This window comes from Sinohyriopsis cumingii, chromosome 12 (assembly GCF_028554795.1).
Source record: "Sinohyriopsis cumingii isolate HCF-2022 chromosome 12, ASM2855479v2, whole genome shotgun sequence".
NCBI lineage: Eukaryota > Metazoa > Mollusca > Bivalvia > Unionida > Unionidae > Sinohyriopsis > Sinohyriopsis cumingii.
The window spans coordinates 94,801,616-94,825,586 of record NC_142972.1 but is presented as its reverse complement, the minus strand read 5'-3'; the positions used below and the strand labels follow the sequence as shown (position 1 = coordinate 94,825,586).

The 23,971-nt window shown below is 37.7% G+C and overlaps 1 protein-coding gene across 2 annotated transcripts in view; it reads left to right on the top strand.

Annotated features, from left to right (window-relative positions):
- Positions 1–586: 586 nt before the first annotated feature.
- The window catches only part of LOC149787009 (toll-like receptor 1), a 42,253-nt gene continuing 18,868 nt past the window's right edge, over positions 587–23,971 (top strand). Inside the window, exon 1 of one of the 2 annotated variants that reach the window (XM_089977557.1) lies at positions 587–682. The gene's annotated coding sequence lies outside the window, so the exon portion shown is untranslated. Of the gene's footprint in view, positions 751–23,971 lie in introns of both variants that reach the window. The other variant, XM_089977556.1, reaches the window with a different exon arrangement.

Sequence of the window (23,971 nt, the reverse complement as noted above, 5' to 3'; positions counted from 1 at the left end):
AATATGACTTTACGTTAAGACATGATCATAATTGTTTCATTAAACGGCTTCATAATTCAAGGTTAACTTTCTTTAGGACAAGGCAGAAGTCTAAATAAGTATATCTGTCTCATATTTGTCTCTCTCTCCAGCATGATTTCATTTCTCCTTTACGTAATTTTGGAAGAATTTATCTTTATAAACTTGTGTCCATTCAATTTTTTTCCGTACTTTACTTTTAAATGGTACCGTGTGTTCCATTAATAAACTAAAAGCCAGGCACAAACACAATTTGTGGGCGACTCATCCAATCATTCTTTTCTAAAGAAACGACCTATTATGACAAGCCAACAAATCTATGAAGTTCTTTGTTACACATACTCCATTCTAACAGCACTTTTTCATTATCCAACTGAGAATGTGTTATATATAATACCACCGTTTATGTGGATAAATCAGGCTTTGCTATTGATAGATTTAAACTTCCTATTTCATTATCCGACTGAGAATGTGTCATATATAATACCACCGTTTATGTGGATAAATCAGGCTTGTATCTATTGATAGATTTAAACTTCCTAATATCTGAAGATTGGTGGAGTTTGAGAATGCGTATTGAGTTGTCTAGTTGTATTATTAGCTTCACTGACCTGATCCAAAGCAGTGATATTAACAAATCGTCTTTTTGGTACTGTGTTGAAAGGTAATTTAGTCTTTTCCAAAGGTTGTTTCTACTGGTACGATAATTGATCTTCTCTGTTGACCTGTCAGGTAAGTCTGAGACATTTTTATATGCAAAGACAAATACATTACTAACACAACCTGGCAAATTGAGGGGTTGGAACGCATGACTGATTATTAACTGCGAAAGAAAATGTGGTGTTTGAATGGTTATATCTTCTAAACATTTCGTAAGATAAATATCGCAAAACGTGTCATCTATCCACTTCACGAAAGTCACACATACAGATACAAATTATATCTATCTATCTATCTATCGATCGATCGATTCATCCATCTATCTATCTATCTATCTATCTATCTATCTATCTATCTATCTATCTATCTATCTATCTATCTATTTATCTATCTATCTATCTATCTATCTATCTATCTATCTATCTATCTATCTATCTATCTATCTATCTATCTATCTATCTATCTATCTATGTGTGTGTATGTGTGTTTGTGTTTGTGTGTGTGCGTGTGTGTGTGTGTGTGTATGTGTACTAGCTAACACAGTTTTTAACTATGTTATGTTTAACTGCCGACATTTACATTCATTATGTTATAACAGCATCATAGCTTAGTTAGGCAACTGGAAAATACATTTTCTCTAAATCATGCCGATCAGTCGATGAACTGTCTGTGTGTATATATATATATATATATATATATATATATATATATATATATATATATATATATATATATATATATTAGACAATGGAGACTACTTCCAGAAAAGGTAGGGGTTAACAGGTTGTCATGTATCGTGCTAACAGTTATGTGCTAAGAGATCTATTATCTTGCATAAGGTCAGTTGTACACAAATTCAAGTAACAATTAAAAGCCATTTTGTTATCTTCTACATTTAATTTAGTTAATGTTTCGATGAAATTATATTTTTTTATTTTTAAATCAGGTTACATGACCATTACTTTATTTTGCAACAAAAGAAGATACAATTATTTTAGACCGCCAGAAATTATCATGACACAATTAGATGGATACAAGTTGTTCCTGAGATGTGTTATTGTGTCGGATACAACTTGTCTCTATTACATTTATTCTGTCATTAAGATGTTACACTTCTTCTACATTTTCTTTGGACCTAATACATTCAATGTAGTTGTCGCTTTATCAGAAAATTGGCTATGTCCCTCCAAGATATTAGGATGGCCTTTGGTTCGATGTACATGACATTTCTCTGAGTTTATACGTACTGTGTGTCCAATCGTACTCCACTTACCTTCCTCAATGATGTCCAATATGGGATTATATTGTCTTTCAATTAGAGTGGCACGAGTGGGTGGACAAAACGTGCCTCCCACATTGACTCTGTCCCTAAGATTTCACGCTATGTTGGATTGAATTGGTATCTCATACTGACTCTGCCCTACGATATCACACATTGATTTATAAAATTCGACTCCACTTGACACTGTCCCTTACATGTCAAACTTCTTTAGATGAATTTCATATCTCATGCTGTCTCTGTTCCTAAGATTTCGCACTTGGTTAGACAAAATTTAATCTCCCACATTGCCTCTGTCCATAACATCATTGTTCGATTGATACAAGTAATAAATAAGATATAGATGTTTGATACTCCACAACATACAATTTGCCGTTATTCAATACCGATTACATTACGATCTTTGATATGTATGGTCTAATATATAAAAGACTATATGTACCACATGTCTTAATTGTTGAAATTCTGTCATGACTATTTAAATGCATAAAATTTTAGCGAATGTGACAGTTTTTAATAGTCGGCTTTTCTGAATCCATTCTCTAGTCGGTGTCATGCAAACAAGCATATGTGTTCATGGTCAATACAATAAGTGGCAATAGACAGTCAACCAAGCATTTAGATGTATAGCTAATTTAATAAGTGGCGGTAGACAGTCAACGAAAATGTTATATTGATAGATATTATAAGAATTGTCTACTGACTGTCAACCAAACAGTTATCTTCATGCCTAGTATAGCAAATAGCGCTAGACAGTCCACCGAAAAGTTCCTGGCTAATATACTAAGTGGCAGTAGGGTGTCAAAAAAAGTTTTATTCATGGCTAGAATAATAAGTGGCGATAGACGGCGACCAAAGAAACCCATGGACATGTATATTGTAAGCAGAAGAAGAAGAGGCCTAGTAGAGTGTAATTTTACTTACAAAAAAAAAATAAAAAATAAAAACGATAAAGGCATCGATAATGATTAATTTGTTTCTTCTTGAAGATGGTTTTTATGGTGATGTTGTTGATGAAGGTAATGTCGATTGATGCTTCTCTTAAAAAAGTATTAATGCTGTATTTTTCCACAAAATAATTACAGGTCAGTTCAGTTCCACTACAATTTTGTTGGTATATGTCTACGTGATCCTGCTGAATTTGTTTCGTAAATCGTACACGAGTATCTATGCAGGCACATCCTCATTGGCTACACATTACCTGCACATATTTCCTTTTGTGTAAAAGTCAACTCATCAGTGTTTACGCCCGCATTTAGATATTGACTTTATTTATTTCAAGTTCATTTCTTCTTTAACATCTGATATGTAATTCAATATTTGCTGGTTTCATACTCACGAAGGCCAAGCAGGTACTGCTGTTTTGGTGTGGCATTTGAAATTGCATTTAGCTCACATTCCTCGGCAGGAATTAGACAAAAACGCACATGACGTGCAGTTTAAAATCTGCCATAACAATTTGTTCTGAATGCTTGTACAATGGCCCTGGTGAGGGCGTTTTGTGGTCTCTTGCATCGGAAGCAAAGGGACAATGCCGAGGGCACGACCGATCTTGTGAGGATTGTTTAACAAATTCAACACGATGCTTTGCGGAATAATGTCCAGTTTTTTATGGGTTTGATGTCATCGCTGGAGTTCTTTCCATATTTGTATTTCACTGCTATAAGACGTCTGTCTTGAAACTGTCTGAGCAAAATAGTCGTCACAGAGGCCTTATGTGTGTCTTCCGTGTCCCTATGTCGAAATATTTCTTCCAAATATCCCACGAAAACTGCAGGCAAACATTTTAGCAGATTCTTTCCAAAATCAATTAACTTTAAATCCCACGAGTTAAGTAAAATCAGTTAGACGTATTTTGGTAGTTGATGAGAATAAGGTGAGTGGTATATCACTAAGATGGTTATTATGTAGGAAAAGTATCTCAAGATCGTTGTTCTTTGATAACATACATGAAACAATTGTCCATAGTCTGCATTTTGTGCAATTGATTCTTGGACAAGTCTAGTATCTTCAGAAAAGGAAAACTTCTTATAAAAGATGGTGATATATATTCTATATTGTTGGTTCTTTTTACGGAGAGCCCTTGAAACATTTTCTCCAGGAACAACTCTACGTCGAGAAGCTTTGATTCCAATTAAAGATAGGTATTTAAGTTTGCTCTGTTTTCCGTTCAATGCTGCATCAACTAAATCTGTAATGTGTATAGCATATATATAGTTTTCATTTTCTAAATGTCAGATATTGCTTGAAATAACCAGTAATCGTTAATATTAAAGCACTAGGTAGTTACACAAACATGAAATGGATCCACATTTACAAATGTAATTATTGTAGTTTGCGATGAGATAATAAATGGGGTAATGCAATTCAAAGAGAGCTGCATTTATTATCACATTGAATATCAAAAGGTTTAGTCAATGTGATAATTAATACACTAGATTAAAAAGTAATTATAATTATATATTTGCACATATATATTTTAATTTGTATATATGTATATAAAATTGGGCATATAGTATAAAACCGATATTAAAGTTTTGTTTTAATCATGAAGACTCAAAACATATTAGTTGATCTGGGACACTAATTTTGTTGTTAAGACAGTTATGATAATATAGCTTTTCTTTCGTTTTCTTGTCTGCAGAGACGAGCTGTAGAGTTTAGGAAGACCGTACGATTTTTGATTAATTGATATTCAGAGATTGTATCTATGGATGCAAATTTTGATTTGAAGTTATCGTAGATTTTGGTGTTGCTGTGGCTGTTGCTGTAAGGTGCTGAGACAGATGTAAATAAACTTAAGGTACATTGGAGACTGAATACATCCCACTGGATTACCAATTTGTAAAACGGTGAATTTTAAACGAGTGATTATCCAAAAGATCAGTCACTGTTTAGTACAAACAGAAACAGTGTTGATAAATTCAATGATGAATGTGACGGAAGGCAATCGAAGAGTATGTATAACTGCGTCTTAAAATATCTTTGACGTTGTTTGAATCACGAAGCGATAAGAACATCGAAAATGTAAATACAGTTCCAGGGCTTTTGCCTCGAAACATCTTTGCTATGATATGAGTGTGAGCTCACACACACGTCAAACTGATCAGGGCAAAGAAATATCGCACGTTTGTGTATCACTACACCATGGTGATTGTGCCTCCGTCTGATACCAATGGATGGATATTCTTCAACGGAATTTCGATTTACGCATACTGATACAAAGCCTACGGTAGATGCTCAAGTTCAATAAATAGACCTTGGTTGTAATTCTTTAGGAATGACTTACTATTTTCGTCTCACAAAGGATGTACTAGTTGGACATTAAGTTCGACTTTAAAATTATAAAGCTCTTTCGATTCCAGGAAATTCACATGGATCTAAACTTGTAAATGCATCGAGGGACGATACCAGGCCAGTAGCACCACACCTCCCGACTTCTAGTCCTACCGTTTACTACAGATGCGGAGGCAAATCGTTTTCAAAAGAGTCTAATACAGATGGCTGTACAACTGAATTATATATGACTGAGACGATATTCTTCCGGATAGGCACAGCATGTTTTAATGCAATTGTGTGTGTGATGTTATAATTCAGTGTTGCTTTGACTTATCGAAGCCATGCAATCCACTCGTGTGATTTTTATTTACGATGTATTAACAATTTATTGCGTGTTCTAATGTGTGAGTTACCGTTCTGCAAGTGTGTGGTTAAACCATTCCACAATGGTTTCATAACTATGTATGCCGACGTGTCCTCGACGAAGAACATATTCATTTTAGTTAATAGTGCAGCAGAGAATTCGAGAATTTTGGATGAACATGTAATTCATCTTTCCATTAATTGCGTAGACTGTAATGTTTCTCGGACGGTTTCTTATATGCTTTTGTATCTTTGTTTATCATATCAGTATATTTGATCTCAATCGGATGAATTGCTTTCTCCTTTGATGACCCATCAGGAAATTCATCTGCATGTGTGGGATTAATTGCATTCAATTCATGGATGAGACCTGCTTCAGCAAGTTGATGGGCACAACTATCACGTCTTGCATGGTACACGAGATCATGTCGATAAATATTTGCATCATTGATGATTATAGATGTTTCCAAGATTTGGCTGGTTTGTAGAATCAAGTTGTAAATCCATCCTTGCACAAGGCCCACGGTAGTTGTAACTAAGTCCCAGATTGTGCCACAGCCATTAATCACCAAGTTATTTGTCCCACGATACTCCGAGTAGTCTTGCTAATGTAGCTATGATTTCAATGGCTCCTATGCTTTCTCAATAAACGAGAACTTCTTTCATCCACAACTAATATAATTTTCAGTTATCACAATACCAATATGTGCTTGAACTCTAGTTGTATTTGCAGTACGAGTGATCATGCAGCATTGCACACGATAATAAAGTCCTGACTGTGTTTTTAAAAAACTGCTCCAATATGTAATTACGAAACACGAAAGATCTCCTACATGAGAAGATACCTATGTTTTCTTTCACTGTCCTTCTGCACTTGTAATGATAAGGCATCCTAAGCATGGTGACAAAACTCAGCTTGTGCGTTAATCGTGGATCCTTCCTCGCCTCTAAACTCCATTACCAGCTGTCCTCGATGTTGAGTTACTTTATTATTGAGGGGTTGGTAGAGGTGTAAACAGATACCTAACTCGAGTGTTTCAGTCATGGAGGGGTTAGGGTCTCGTGCAGCTGGATGTGGACGCATTGGGTATCAAATGATTTCAAACAGTCCCACTTACTGCTCTAGTATGCTGATATTTTATCTGGCAGTAACATTAGAAATAGAACGAAACTAACTGGAACAGAAAAACAGAACTAACACAGAACTGTAGAATATCGAGCGCGAAAGAGTGCATCCTCAAGGGAAACACAATAACTCGCCCACTACGTCTTAAGCCCGAGACGCTTTTCATGAAGTCAGTGAAAGCTGTTCAAGAGCAGGCTAATTAAGTGAAAGCTGTTCAAGAGCAGGCTAATTAAGCAAATGCTTTGGGATTGTAAGTATAAGAATGAATTGTAAATCAAACGTTTCTTGTATTGGGACGCGACAAGTACCAATCAACCTGTGTACTATTGATTACGCAGACATAAATCAAAATCTTAAACGCTGTGGCAACCAAATTATGATCAGGGGTGTCAAAGCACAAATAAAATAAACATAAATAGATGATATAATAATTAGGATCGAAGAGATCCAAGTTTCTGATCTTGACCAAGTACTAATAATACAAAAGTAAAACATTCCATCGACAAAATTTCACAACTGCAGCAGCAACAGCAACGGCAAAACAACTAAGACAATTGGTGCAAAATTTGAATACCTAGAAGAACAAGAACAATTAATATCCTTGCGATACTATATTGGTATGAACAAAACCGCCTTCTTGTTCAGGTATAAATAAACGTCATCTCGTTTCTGATATCGGTACTGAAGTAGATGGGTCTGTTGATCCAAAACGACAACAATCGCAAGTGCCCGAGCTCAAATTTCAGAAGCGTATTGGTGGGTTGGAAAATAACGTGGCCATTATTCCGCCCATCTACACTCCTGGCAAAGACGTTCGATAGCTTCTTACCAATCCGATTCGAGGTATTGTAGCGTCTAGCAAAGCAGTTGTTACGCTGGAGTGAAAGCAGACATTGTCTCAGTACTCGTCAGTCTATGCCTCTTAGTTAAGACAAGGATGGGTTTAAAATTACTTCTCCATTGATTAAATGTGGTTCCCGTATGATCCTGAATCGTTACGACAGCGCGTCATCATCGATGCAATAGTCAGGGGCATTGAAAAGATTCAGAAATCGCTAGAGAAATGCAACAATGCAGAATTGGGAGCGACGCATGAAAGATTTTTTGCCGTATCTCCCGTTTTGTAGATCGATTTACATAGCAACACCAAATTTGTCTGCAAAGATCAAATTGTTAAGTGAAGAATTTGGACAACCATTGTTTTGAGTGGGGATTTACAGAATTATATCCGGAATTAGACAATCAAAATAGTCCTCAGACGTACGGGCGACACCAGGACAAACCCAACATTGGTGATATCGAGTTTCCAGTGCAAATGACCCAAGCCACACCAAAGAAATTGGAAACACTGAACTCAGGTAGAGCTGTTAATGTTTTCACGTACGCCGAAGGATTGTATAAATTGTCACAATTATTCATCGGTCGCCACAAACGAATTCTGATTGATTTGTTGATGCTGAGTGAAACAAACAAAACTCTGAATCAGTTTCGTATTGCATATGGATGAAGGACCTATATCGGCTTCTTAGCCGTCACAGCAGATATAAAATTATAACTTTTGCATGTCTTTAGCGATCAAGAGGTCCATATCAGTCACGAAATGTACTGACGCGGTATCAATGAAAAACTATAGATAACAATCGTGGCAGAGCCTAGTAAAACACCCTTAAATTTGCTGCAGTGCAGCGAAATATAAAGGTTCCCTACATCATTTACGTGGATTATTAAAGTCTGAATGAGGCGGTGGAAATAGACACCGAGTCTGAGCAGACAAGTCGCAGATCAATTTCCATGCGGGTATTTTATGTTGTGGTTCGATGTTATGGTAAATCGGAGATGACAGTTTTTTATTGTGCTGTGAGTGAGTGTGAGCGATCCAGGCACAGAGATGTATTCCACAGATCGATATAATTCACAGCAAAATGAATTCGACAGCAGCTTAATTGGCAAGCATGCATGACATTGAGGGAGGTTAACATTTGTGAATTTGCTGCAGACACTTACTGCTTGCTGGATTTGTGGAAAGGCTTTTACAGACAAAGAACAAAGCCAAGCTGGCGATGAAAGAAAAAGTTCGGTTTAAAATGTTTGCGATCATTTTAAAATCATAATAGCAATTATGACTTTGGAGGGCTACTTGACTATGCAAAAAGTAGCCACGGCGTTCAAGTTTTGAGTAATTCTGAACAACATTGAAAAATGCATGATCTTTTGGCTTGGTCAGATTCATTTCATTGACTGTTTAGTTTATGAACTCTTCACTGGAAAAGCTACTGAGTAACCTGACAACGGAGAACTTCAAAATTACTTGTGTTGGATGTCTCGGTGTATAAATCCGTACGCTTTTGCAAACACTTCGAAGGATAATACTAGGTCAGTGACTCGGCGTTGTGGCCAGCATTCCAACTCGACAGGCAAATACAAATACCAAACAAGTTTTGGATCTGTCGGCTTGTAACGGTGCCGGCTGTGGACATAATTGTTTTAGCAACAGTAATGGCCTTCCGTCGAATTCACTATTTGTGCTGATTCTTTAGGATTGATACTTTGTATTTATAATGAGAGCCAGACAAGTCAATCTTGATTTTCATGCCTCTTTGAACAATCCATTTTGCGATTCTTTCTTCCAATGCTGGTTTAATCGCAATCAAATCATAGACGTGATCCAAGTCGGCAAGTGGACGTCCACGGATAAACTTGGATTCGTGTTATACAATGTCATGTGTGTAAAGCTCCGCATTGATTGGTGCTTCACGGGACTTGGACTGGTTCCAAGTATTGAGTCGTTGATTCAGTCGCGTACCAGGCTTGAGATAACTGTAACTAGGCAGATGCTACTCCCAGAACATTTATTCCACTGTGTCCATGGTAACTTTGTTGATGCAGTCGAGATGTCACCGCCACCAGTGACTTATTTTAGCTTGGACCATGCAAGCATAAACTTGTTTGCTCCAAATTAAGTATAAGTTCGCGTACCCCCTGATTGTTTTAACTCGAGTTGGATTTATAGAGCCTTTTTCTCACGACACCATACACTATATGAAGATATGCTCTTATTATGGCGATCGATCATTATTCAACGGTGTCATTTAACAGGAAATTCGCAGACGACGTTTCAATGATCGATATCACTGCAAAAACCACACCTAGATCGTCAACTCTTTGTTACAAAACCGATTATCTAAAAGCAGTTTTGGCACTAAACACTGGCCCTGCTTGATTAGACAAACAAACCTGTTGTTGATTATGATTGTACGATGGTCATCCAGTGATCGGTTGTACGTGATTGCACCATAGGCCGATGTTCTTATACTGTGCTCATAGATTTCCACAGCGTTTTGAGAAGATGTAACAATGCGACAGTCGATTTCTTTTCCATATCGGCCCTACCATTGACAATGTGGATGCAAGCAAACTCAATATGACGGTATACGACGATATGTTGTTCGAGATCCAAGTCTATCCTGCACACATAATTTCACGAAGCCGATAAAAATGTCGGACGTGATTTATTTGTCTCAGCAACTGCAGAAACGATAATTAGTTTGCCACAGGTGATTGAGGAAGAACTTGGAAAGGTCCATAATATAGTCGCCAAAGGAAAACAGGCCTGTAGCCAGGAGGAAAAAAAGATTCTTGGCAAAATACAAGATGTGCCATCGGAGAAGGACACTGAGATCAAAACAATGACTCAATGCTTTAATAATGTAACTCGCCAGGGAATGCACGAAAATCGTATGAGTGTCGCTCTTGGCAGACCTTCTTACTGGAAAGTGTATCTGACGGTAAAAAAATATGTAGGTGAAGAATTATGAAGATATTCTTTTTAAAATTGCAACTACAAGTTCAGGGTTTGTGCTGCTTAATCGACCAATTCCGGAACATACAGAATAAAAACAGGAACAAGCATCTATACCTGCACCAGCACCTGAGCAATTTAGCAATTGGCTGCTTAAACGAAATGTCCCTCAATTTAGATCAGACAAAGAACGAGACGAGTTGATAAAGAAACAAATAAAAGAGTGAAAAAAGTCTACATATATTGGCTCAGTTCAAAGAGCTTTTCGATTCTGAATTTAATATGGGAGAGCCCGTCTTACTAGGCCGAAGCAAACTAGATTTCCAGTATTACTCATACCTTGCCTGACCCCAATCCGTTAAAAATATAATTACAAATGCAAGATACCTCTCTGTTTTTCCTTCCCTGTGAAGCATTTTTGGATGTGGAAGGCTTGTAACAATTACAATGTCAATGCCCGACTTAGATTTTAGTGGCAGCATGGCTTTGTTCAACAGTACACGTTATATCGATGGAATGGAACTTGAATCCATTCTGGATGATGTAGACTTAGCCACAGCGATTCTCGGACTCGCCCGATATAGTGAGTATTGCACGAGAACCGCTGTTCCTACCACGATGTTTCTCAAGTATGGAACATATCACGCTCACAGTTGAGCAAATATAATCAGACAGTCTCGAACTACGGCTGGCGATGCTGATGCAGCTGTATAATTTGTACCATTTTATACTCCTGAGTTTCACCTTGAATTTGAACAGCGCCGAGCATAACTTTGTGGAGATTCATTTAGGTTTCTGTGTGTGTGCCATTTCCTTCAGCAATATGTTTGTTTACAGAGATGCTTGAAAGTTGGTTTCAGCCCAAAACACGGTCACCTCGGTTCCTAAAAACAACTCCAACTATGCTATTTGGCGCGATGCAGGTACTCTTGCCATCCGATAAAGTTGTGTTAGATGCACTGACTTTGTGGATGCACGCGTTATGCCCCTTCATTGGGCACATAGTATCTCTTGAATTCCGCTTGCGAACCACATCAACAATGTCGTTTTTCGCATATATCACAGACGCACACGTACCACTAGTATTACACGGCAGTTTACCTGGCAGATAAATACCCAACGGTCTTATTGCACTAAAACACCTCCTCCTATCTTTTAACATTCAGTGCGAGGTAGTGACCGGGCAAATAATAAAATGATACTCGACAACTTAGAAGTGACTAAGCTCTCCTTGCTGTTAAACAATCAGGAACATTCGGCAGCAATTCGCATTAACCACACAGTTGCCAACCAAACTGCCCTTGCATATCAAATTGTTCATGGACATCGGCAAATGCCAAAGGAATTCACCGCAAGACTTTCGTACTCTTTACCAGATTTATTACTTTTCACTGGAACATCCGGATGTGTTCATTTAGTCCAATGTGAAATGATCCTTCCTGAGAAGACGCTGCTGTTGCAGGATGATAATGAGCGTGATCAAATCACCTATGTAAAATTCGTCATTACACCTGTAACGAATTTGAATAATAATGTCATACCACGAAGAAAAGGTCTGCCTTACTGAAAATTAATTTGTGAAATGAAACTCGCATCAAAAACAATTGTGGATTCATATTAAGACTTTCTGAAGCAAGCTTAACTGGAAGTGTTCCTGATTGGTTGAAAAAACTCAATTCACTCAATTTAATGTTGAAAAACACAATATCGCTTCATTAAACGTAGCATTATCATAGTCAGAGTTGGCGCAAATGCAAGCGAAAGGAGGAGTATTTACTTTCATTCAAGAGATTCAAGCATTATTGCAGCGGTGGCTAAAGCGGTTTCAAACGCTTCAACTTTAGGAACAGAATCACGAATGGCTTTTACAAACGCAGTCGGTAGACGCATACTTAAGGATAAAGCCTCCGATTACGATGCACGAGTCGTCGAGTATCCTCAGTCATATGTATTCGATTACCCGGTCTACAAAGAGCGCGCGCCCGCTAACCAAACTTAACGTGTGCGCGATAGCAAAATAGATCAATCAGTTTCGTGGTGTTTTTTTTATGCGAGATGAACTTGCAGAGACGATGCTACGCATATGCGATATAGGCATCGTCAATCTGGAACCATCCACTGGTCCTAGCACTCACTGGGTCACATACCTGGCAAGACCTCAGCATAATCTGTATTGTGACTCGTAAGGACTAGCACCTCCAGTCGAAGTGGTTAATTATATATATATCGGGACGTTGTTTAGGCGCTGAGTACAGAGTTGTCTACCGCTGGTTCATTCGACTATGCGTGTACGACTACGGTTGGATGGACCTTTATGCATTCATCTTGTCGTTCAAGCGTTGCGTGCACTGGAGCCTTCAACGACTCCGAAACCTCGTATTGATTTCACATTAAAGTATGTGCTTTGGTATGACTCAACCATTTATGTTCGTTACTCTGGTCGGCAACATGGTGCCTATGTGGATCTGAGCCGATTTATCAGCAATGTGAATCTGTTTTCGTTTACCAATCGCGTTGATTTTGGTCTGGATCCATGGTAGATTGTGATGTTTAAAAACCAATCTAGCAAATTGTAAACAGCTAAAACGTATATATAAAACATATTATTGTCAAGTTTAATGTCAATTTTGAGGTAAATGAATCTCCTTAAGGTCACTAACAACGGTGTATTTAGAGACTGCGGCGTGTTGAATGTAGTTTTCAAAAACTATGTTGATAACATTAATCATTCAGCAAGACAAAACGTGCAAGATGACTTTCACTATGAACCACAGTTTTTGTTTCTCCTAGCATATCATGGTTCAGTTGATTTTAGACACAATACTTGAACATATATGACAGCAAAGGAACCTAAGATAAATCTGCTGAAAAGGATCTGCACGATCATTACTTGCATGTACTGTCTCCTGGAATAATTTTCTTAAGATCCACCAGTTAATGAACCTTCCAGGAAAATCATTATTTTGATTAATGTATCACAAGATCGTGAGATTCTCGATATAATAAAACTGGCAAGGACCAACAAGCGAATTCTGGTTTCTAACTTAGCATATTATCGTTCTTTGCATCACTTACCTTAAAATAATGTTAAGGTCTTCATTAAATGCAGCAACTGAAAACAATGATTTTGTTTTTCCAATTTTGTTTAGAAAAAGTATTAGCTTCTTAGTACTCTTTTGTTAGAATGGGATATAAAATATGTCTGTTAGGAATGGACTGCATTCTTTCCTCTGACCTACCTGCTGAATTAATCAGGTGGATGTTTTCGTGCAAGAAACAAATGCTGATTCAAACCTACTATTACTTAAAGTAAAACTTCAAAGCTAATACATTCGTAATGACATTCAACTAGTAATAAAACTCCTAAATGTTTGTTGGGACATGACTACTAGGTCATTTATTTCAACATCATACATGTGAAGAAAAGGGTAGGGAGACTGAAAATTGCAATCTCAGGTGTTTGAAGTTAGAGGCTTTTCAACGCGCTTTCATTTTCCCAAATTTGTCATCTTCACTCTAGTTCAGATGTACGGCACTTCTCTCTCCCTCCCTTCCTCTCTCTCTCTCTCTCTCTCTCTCTCTCTCTCTCTCTTTCTCTCTCTCCAATCCAGAATACAATGGCATACTTAAAAGACCTAAAGAAAGTTACTGTCCCATTGTAACATAAAATCATTCATCTTTCATCAGTTTTAAATGCTGAACCAATCACCTTTGACAAACCATTCGTTTGTAAACGACAATATACTGCTTAATGCACTTCTGGGTTTCGGTCGAAATACAATAATATTTGTTTTACAATTTCACATGCCATAATACTAAGGACAATAAGTCATTCACAGCTTTGATACAGAGAAATATAGACATATCCCTGAGCTTCATGGGATATTTGATCACTAGAATTTCTAAACTTAACACATATATAGATCATTTGAGTTTCATGGGACATTTCTAACCTGAGTAGCTGTGAATAAGCCGCTAAACTTCCTCTGCCTTCAAAGTGGCTCATTCAAACTTGTATTGTAGAGTCCTTCTCCACTCGTCAGAGATCAGTATAAATTCAAAAAATATGGGTTAAATTTTACCTATGAAAGAAGAATGTTTGGAAATTGAAGTGGCCATGCATTACCGTGTTAGTGAACATTGCAAGTACAATCATCGTTATATAGAAGCATTGCATAAACTGCAATCATACAGCAAGATAGTGTTTCTTCTTAAATTGATTATTATCATTCCACTACAGAACGAATAAATTAATTTACTTTACTTTACTCCGACCAACCCAGAGACAAAACTCATTTTGTCGGCATCGATGATAACTGTTGCAATGTGAGTCATTCTTTCAGCCATGCATATATCATTGTTAACGGCCGTATCATTATTCATCGCAGAAAAAGTGTTGATCAGAGAAAGTACTAAATTTTGAATCATAGAAAACACACCAAAGTCTTAATCAGGAAAAAACAACTAAAGTGTTGAGAAGCTCTGTCAGTCACTTACAATATCTACTCATTGACATATCAGATATTGATGATATTTGCTACACTAGGCACAGTCTGATCAATAGCTATTATCTTGTGTTGATGATCATCGTAACACGACCACCAAAGATAATAATTATATTAGTCTATATTCCAAGTTTTATAAACATCAGAGCAGACTTATGCCCTATACAATAGTTACAAACTCATCCAGTCAGAAGGTATACCCCATAATAAATCGGCAGGGACCTTGCACATTGTCAAATTCATACCAGATTATCATGCCATATGCCCGTGTTACAATTTGATCGAAATTGTATCAGGATCAGGGCTTCCAAAAGTGTGAGCTTTTGGGTAGGCCATCTGAAATCATCATTTGATTGGCAAAACCAACACGTACTATATTGTGTATTGGCTATAGCTTATATTCTTACCTATATATGGTGCTAAAATCAATCACGTTTGTAAATATACTTCCAATTGCAGTGTAAATGACCGACCTTATCTAACAAGTCTAACAAGTTGATAGTAATTGTGGCAGTGCGATCTCAATCGACCCTCCATTAGGCGCTTTAATTGTGGTTCGAAAACCAATATTAAATAATGGCTGCGTTGACGTTGCTGACATTAGTGTGGTAGCCGGCCGCTCTGTGTTAGCGTTGTGTTAGCCGTGATCTGTTCAAGTCGTGTGGTTATTTTTGTGGTCATTATTATCTATACGGCGGATGTGGAGTTGGCAACATTGGCAACATTGTTTCCTTTACTAGTATGTTTACGTTATTTTGATATAGATAATACATATCATTGGTATGTTTACGTTCCTTTGATATAGATAATACATATCCCTAATTGCAGCGAATTTATTTTCGGATATTGCAACGTCGTTTAACTCCGTTGGCTGTATGGATTATATCTGTATACACGCATCTGTCGCTTCTACGTTATTGTGCTTGTGAAATTTGTTACCGTAATATTTAGGCATAGTGTTCGCCTTAATATTAAGAATACTATCGACAAGAATAGCGACACCCGATTCAAACTACGGGCGAAATCACGTGTGTCGCTGACAACGAGTCGATTAACAGCGTTGTTTCAGCGACCAGCGAGTAGACCGCATATACAATATTGTCAATGACGATGATTCGTCTGAGATATGTTTTTCTTTTGTCATGGTCTAGTCGATTATTTCGTCAAGCGATGCCTTCCACACACCTGCTTGATTGTGGGATTCATTATGTTATATTCTAATTTACCACCTGTGGTGATTGAAAAACGAATTCCAGACATCAGGAATACGTCTCTGCGACTAGGGTTTTGTCTTCTGGATCCAGTATAATCGTTTCCTCTACATCTTGATTTAACAAGACTGACATGGTTCCGGAAACTCTATCGGAGGAGCGACGCCCTTGATATGTCGTGATGGCTGCTGTGTATACCGTCTTGATGATAAGAGTTGAATTAACAAAATCAGCGTTAATCTTTTGAAATTTTTTTGTCGATATCATCGAGTCGTGCGCGAATTTCAGAGAGCTTAATGTTAACAAGATTTGGATCTTTAAAGAATATATCGTTGATTCCATTTTGTTTCAACGAAATGTATCAAACGCGGTCACGTTATTATCATATTCAGCATTGAATATGTCCAATCCATCACTGATTGTAATGAACGAGGTCCTTATCGCGACATCTTACATTATCAACATTATCCGATAGATACGCTTGATTCTTTGATTTTTTGCGGCGTCTATAAACAAAGACCGCTGTTATCGTTGGTCGCCGACAGATGAAGCGTACAGATCAATGTTGCCCTTACCTTTAGAAGATCTTTCCCTAATTATCTACCATTACTAACCATTAATCTGCATAAACCTACGGGCTGTATTATCGTGCAGGACTTCATGAGGGTTCGCTGATGACTCTGACAGGGCGTTAAGTACTGCTAGCCCATATGGACTACATATTTGTGTACCCATTAATGCATGTGTTGGTAACGTTGAATACCAAATTGGTATGTCGCGGGCTAAGTCACTATATTTTAAAAATTCAAAGGTGGCTCCAATCCATACGAATCGAAATAAACAACGTGGATCAACCCCGTACGTAACGCAATGAGTACCTGGACCAAAGCGTCAAGTGAGAATAATGATTCCAGTTTCAACTCGGTTTGTTATTTCCGGTAACTGATCACGCATGGAAACATCTTTACAGTTTTTTTTATGTTTAACCCTTTAGAAACAGCAAGTAAACCAATTTTGGACAAGGAGAGTTTTAACGAAGTGTCCCTGGCAGACTCAGACTTGGCCGTGCTATATTTCTGGTAATCTTAGACCTCGTCCCGTTTTTAAGGTATTTATTCCGCGTCCTGTTGCATATTGCAATGCCACGCAGATCCAACGACACCAAGTGCAGCTGTTTTTGCAAGAGCTGTTGCTTCAGCGGCATCAAGGCTGCTATAGCAGCTAGAAGCGGAAATATACCGGCAGTTTTTGCTGTGTCGCTGTTCAATTCGCAGAAAGATCAAGTCGGATGCCAGTTTTGATTTCTTGGTTTCAATATAGTGTTTGAGCTAACCTTCAGTCAGCGATAATGCATTTGGGCATTGCAACGCCTCTGATATCAGAGATATTTTTGCCCCAGAGTTTATTCTTTGATGCTAATTGCATCTTTTTATCTTGACTGGGTGTCTGAGTAACGACGATGTGATGATATGACATTGTAACATCATGAATGATCTAATTGCATGTTTGAAAAAATTGCATGTTTGGAAAATACTTACACGTTTAGAAAACATTTACATGCTTCCTACGGGCTCATCAACGGATCTCATTCGTCCTCCAGCACCTTCAGGCAACAATATTTTGTCTGACAATATAAAAGCAATTGCACTGTAACCACCACAATGTCCGAATAAGTCGAGGTGTTCAGAAGAAAAGTTATAGATCCGATTCAACGTTGAGAAATCCCGCTGGGATATCTGCGACCAGAATCGACATTCTGATTACGCCCCGAAAAATCGCATCAAGCTATGATACACCCATGCAACGTTGTTTTTCTCAAAAGTTTTTATTTTGTCTTCAGATGGTTCTTGATTTCCATTTATCATCTATCAAACACCATTTGGTTCGCTGTCTCCTCGTTATACCTCTTGGCACGCCGAAATGCCACGAATATATGTCGTGGTGCTGAATTTCCTTGCTGTGATGCGATCTGCCATAAAAATGTTCCTGTTGTGCCCAGGGCTGTGTATGTGGTCATCGTCAGAAACGACAGCGTATACTTACCACCAATATCTATGAATGATAACAACCGCGTTTCTTCTGTCACTAATGGAATCATCGTTGGCATCCATAATGCTAGTCTTGTTAGTGTTACTTTACTAGCATCCATAATGCTAGTTTTGTTAGTGTTACTTTACCAGCACCACCCAATTCCTGTATGCCGAATTGTATCGTTGAATGTGGCCCTTCGAACCAGTGTAACCGTATGTTTTGCTGTGAAGATAACGTTTTCAAAATGACTGCTGAATCCGAAGATATGTGACAGTGGTATCACACAGAAAAATCTACCATCAGCATTAACCTGAGATCGTCGTGATGCAAATCCCATGCATAATTCTGGATTGGCGCTCTTCAGTGTCGCCAGATCAGCGGCGGGTCGGGCTATCACACCGGCTGGTTATAGATTAACAGATATTGCCTGTGTTAATTGTAGCATGAGGCTGTGCATATCGTCTAGGTGGTCAGTACTGTCCTTCGCGAACATCATTGATGACCCGGTGGAACGTGAATAGTCATCGGAGTATCTTACAGGGCCAATATTTGCATTAGCAATATCAAACTTATCGAGACATGCTTCGATTTCTCTACCATCAATGATATATCTGGCACTGTTAACGAACGCCCTAATACAGTTTGTAACGAATCCGCGTATGCGGCACCATCTTTTTTCACAAGTTTACCATGAACTTCAATAAATGCCGCAGCGGGCAAGAAATACCTTGATGTCACCTTGCCTTGTTGCTCGATTCATAAGAATACTACCGATAATCACGCATAGACTCATCCTTAATAATACGTGCATCCATGCTTGAACATGTTATTATATTCGTTGTTGTCTACACCGATCAATTAGTGCTGTATCAGCGACGACAACGATCCAAACAACTACCATCTATTAGGTTTGTGGTTATTATTTTTTCATATCGGCTTGTTTTGTAAGAGATGGCCCACCAGTTAATTCTTTCATTTGTGGCTTGATTTTTTAATTTACTGATACTTGCTGACATCACTTCGGTACCTTTTTTATTTGAATGCTTGCATAGGAATGCTTCACATTCTACTGTGGTTTTCGTCGTACTAATCGCTCTAGTCTGTGTTTGATTCCTGAGAATGCTTCACCAGCAAACTTACCAACCGTCACAATACCTTTCTCACGCCTAATTGCTTTAAAATCGGAATAGCTGTTGGGGCCATCCTTCTAAATAAATCTTGAATAACATCGTCGAGTCCATTTCCGTAGATAGCCTGGTAATCGTGAATTTATCACACTGACGCTTTTGAGGTCCAGGTTTATCATTGTGTATAATCATTTTATTTTGCTATAGCCGATCTAACTGATCACTCACTGTTGTAACCGTTGGTAATTTCATCTATCAGCGCTCTATAAACGCTACTGTCCATGACGCCACCGTAAATAATCGCTGACAAACAGTAATGATTTTATGTGAATTGTTGCCGGCTTATCTTCCACTAATCAAACTTTCTACTCTATCAACATCAGCGATAATATTATTGGTACAAAGTTTATTTTTAATTATCGGCGAGGTTTGTTTTTTACTACACCGATCGCGAGCAGCAAGGCCACTTCCGGCTGCTCCTTTAGGTGGTTCGTCATATGGATCTGGTCCTAGATCAGGAAACCCTGCTGGAGTGTCTCTGACTCAGTTTTTCTCTTTTCCTCCTTTTTACCAGACCTAGGTGTGACATCCGATTTTCTCCTTTATTCTTTCTCTATTTCAAAATGACGCCTTATATCCTTTTGTTTTCGTTCTTTTTCAAGTCCTGACTTTGCATCATATGTATCTATTGTTTGTTTAAAGATTTCAAAATCATGGTATTCCTTTCTGACTTGTTAAATATTAGTAGCGACAAGATATACATCTTTGAACCAATCTGTGGATTTTAGACTGTAATCATCTTTAGTTTTTTTTTTATTTATCTCTACCAAACTCTCCAAATGCAGCAATTTCATATACTTTGTCTGGATCTTTGACAGCGGTATTACCTTCCACAGTAAATTTATATATGATGTTAATTCTACCTCTTCGTGGTGTTGATGGTGGTAGTTGATATTCGGGTGGTGGCTAAAATGGTGGGGTGGTCAAGACGTCCGTCAGTATTAGCGGGTAATGTCTCAAGAGTTTTTGTGTTGCCTTAGTTGGTGTAACAATTGTTTTGGGTTGGTTCGGCAATTGTCTTAAATAACTGCTCTGGACCCTCTGTAAATTACGCATGAGCGTCATGTCGTTGCTGCAGCTGATGTATGGCAGAATCACGTACTGGAATATATTTTTTTAATTACATCCAGTCTTTCCTTAGCTAGTTTAGCTGTACTAGATTCCATAGTAAGGGCAGAGTCAGTCATTATTATCATTACAGCAACGATTTAATTACAGATCATTAAGTCAGCCAATGTATAATATTATACTACATGCAGTTGACGTATACTGATATAACATCACCGCCCGTAGAGTTCATTTGAATTACTTTAGCCAAATATTCTTAATAGAGACAGTGGCTGATAGGTTAAAAAGTGCTTTCAATCTTTCGATCGACCCGTGAAAACATACCTCATGTTCGATCCAAGTAGCACGCGAATGACATATTGTCGGCGTTTTACACAGTTTATAATAGGGTTAAGATGGTGCCTGCGATGCATCGAAAAAAATGAAATATCGTTGAATGGGCAATTGCAAAATTATAAATCTTAACCAAGATGCACTTGCCAGAGCCCCTTCCAAATCCCCAAAAGGGAGTTCATGTTATAGCACCCTGGGTTCATTTGGTTGGTGCTTGATTATATTAATAAACCAAAACAACCCTCTGAATCTCAAAAAATTCGTTTCGCACTTAGAGATTTGTCAGGGTAGAGGGTGTTCACACATAATTGGAGAAAAAAAAAAGAAAGCAAAAGTAATGGAAACAACTATGAAAACAATTACCCAAGAAAATAGTTTAACATATAATCCACATCTATCGAGCTGGTCTCAGCCATTTCTTTTTGCACAGATTAATAAATCTGCCACAGGTAAAATAACAAATCGTACAAGCCACGGATTGGCCTTTAAATAATTAATGAGTCAACGCTGCTTGGCTGAAAATAGCATGTTTTCATGACATATTACGAAAGGTGGGTTTAGTGTGTGTGTGTGTGTGTGTGTGTGCGTGGATAACCACAAAGTCGTCATTTTTTGGGGTCGCTCGACCCCCTTGTGCTGCTAGGAATCGCAGATTGGCGTATAACCCATTGAAACTGATCCATAAAGTGTGGCAGTGCAAAAGAATATTACAATGCCAATCATGCAGCTCTGAGAATTTTCACATTTGTACAAATAGTGTCTGACTCTCCATTCACTGGCTTGTGGCTAAAATACGTAACTTGTCTTAAGTAATTACGGCTAAATATGAGTAGAAAAACAAGAAAAACAGCCGATTAATATCAACAAATCGTTCCTGCTAAATGGAGGATTATATTATCACACCAATATACACTTTTCTAATTTAAGGCTATCAATATCAATCGCGCAGTTTAACAGGGGAGACGATTTACCTACACAAAATATATATCATGCAAAAGGCATGAACAAATATGCCTATACAGGGGGTGGATTTTTTAAAAGCAATAGTACCCTTATTTCAGTTATATATACTTATTTATTTTTGGCTGAAATATTAATTATGAATCAACTGTAGTAAATCATTGCATATATACTGATCAACCATGATACAAACACGCAGATAACACAACTACAGCGTCTAGAATCCACACGCCATACACCCTCTCCCCCACAACTCACACATAATGGCTGCATAAAACGAAAACACACACATAAAACATACATACATACATACATACATACATACATACATACATACATGCATGCATGCATACATGCATGCATGCATGCATGCATACACACACATACATACATACATACATACATACATACATACATACATACATACAGACAGACAGACAGACAGACAGACAAACAGACAGACAGACATAATACATAAATACATACATACACACATACATGCATACGGGGTCCCGAGTAGCCAGGTCGTCTAAAGCGTTCACCGTTGCGGATGACTTACATCTTACCTCTCTCTGCGTGGGTTCGAGTCTCTGCTCTTCCAATTGGGTAGGTGAGAAAGCTTGTCAGTAGCTTCTCGTGGGTCGGTGGTTCTTTCCGGGGTTTTCTCGGGTTCTCCCTCCACCATTTATACTGGCCGCCATGTATAGCATGTCTTGTGCTGACAAATATCGTGAAACCATCTAACAACAAGATAAAAACATACATACGGTAGTACGTTAGTGTTGTTTGTGCTAATAAATGCAGAACTGTTTTTAGTTTATACCGGACTATTATTCATATTATACCTCCATCAGCTAATGTGTACGAAATACTAAAACTCGAACCACCAAGAATAGGCGGTTTTCTTTTGTCTTACATTCAGTATAGTATACAGTGAATGGAAATCTGACTTCACATTAACATATGATCATAATTATTTTATTAAAAGGCTATATTATTCAGTGTCAACCTGCTATCTGCCGAGGCTGAATGAGTCTCTGTCTCTATCTGACTCTGTTTGTCTGTCTCTCGTTGATTTTAAATGTTGTATCACAATTGCGTTAAACATTATACACACACAGAGAAACACACACACACACAGATATATATATATATATATATATATATATATATATATATATATATATATATATATATATATATATATATATATATATAATTTATCTTCAAAAAACTTGTGTCCATTTCATATTTTTATTACTTTGCTTTCAATTGGCACCATGTATTATTATATTATTAAACTCTCTCTCTCTCTCACACACACACACACACAACTAAAGGGCGTCTTATCAACCCATTATTTTCTAAAGGCACGATCCATGACGACAACACAACAAAGCTATGAAGTTCTCAGCCACACATTCACCATTATAACAACACTTTTTCCAAACCTATTTCATTATTCAACTGCGAAACTATAGAATAATACCACCGATTATGTAGCTAGATCAGGCTTGTAGTTATTTACAGCTTAAAACTTCCTGATATCTGAATATTGGCGGAGTTTGATAATGCGTATTTAGTTGCGTAGCATATTATTGGCTTCACTGACCTGAACCAGCGCCATCCAATTAACACAACGTTTAATCTGTTGCTGTGTTGAAAGGTAATTTACCTTTTCGAAAGGCTGTTCGTACTGATACGGTAATTGCCCTTGTCTGTTGACATGTCAGGAAATGTTGAATCATTTTTATATGCAAAGGCAAATACACTATTGATACAACCTGGGCAACGTGGAGGTTGGAACACATGACTGATTATTAACTGCAAAGGAAAATGTGGTCTCTGAATGCTTATATATTGTAAATATTTCCTAAGAAAATTATCGCAAAACGTGTCTTCCCTCCTTTTGTCGAAATACACACACACACAAACACACACACACACATACACAGAGGCACACATACACAATATTATTTTTTCTAAATATGCAACTTGCGCCAATCTATTTTTTTAAAAATGATCCAGATGCCATCATTCCTGTGGGCACACTTTAACATACATTATAATTCTTGCAAACCATCAAAAACACAATATGCCCAAAATACTGTATGAAGAAGCTACATTAAGCGACAAGTCCTAAGTGTATGTA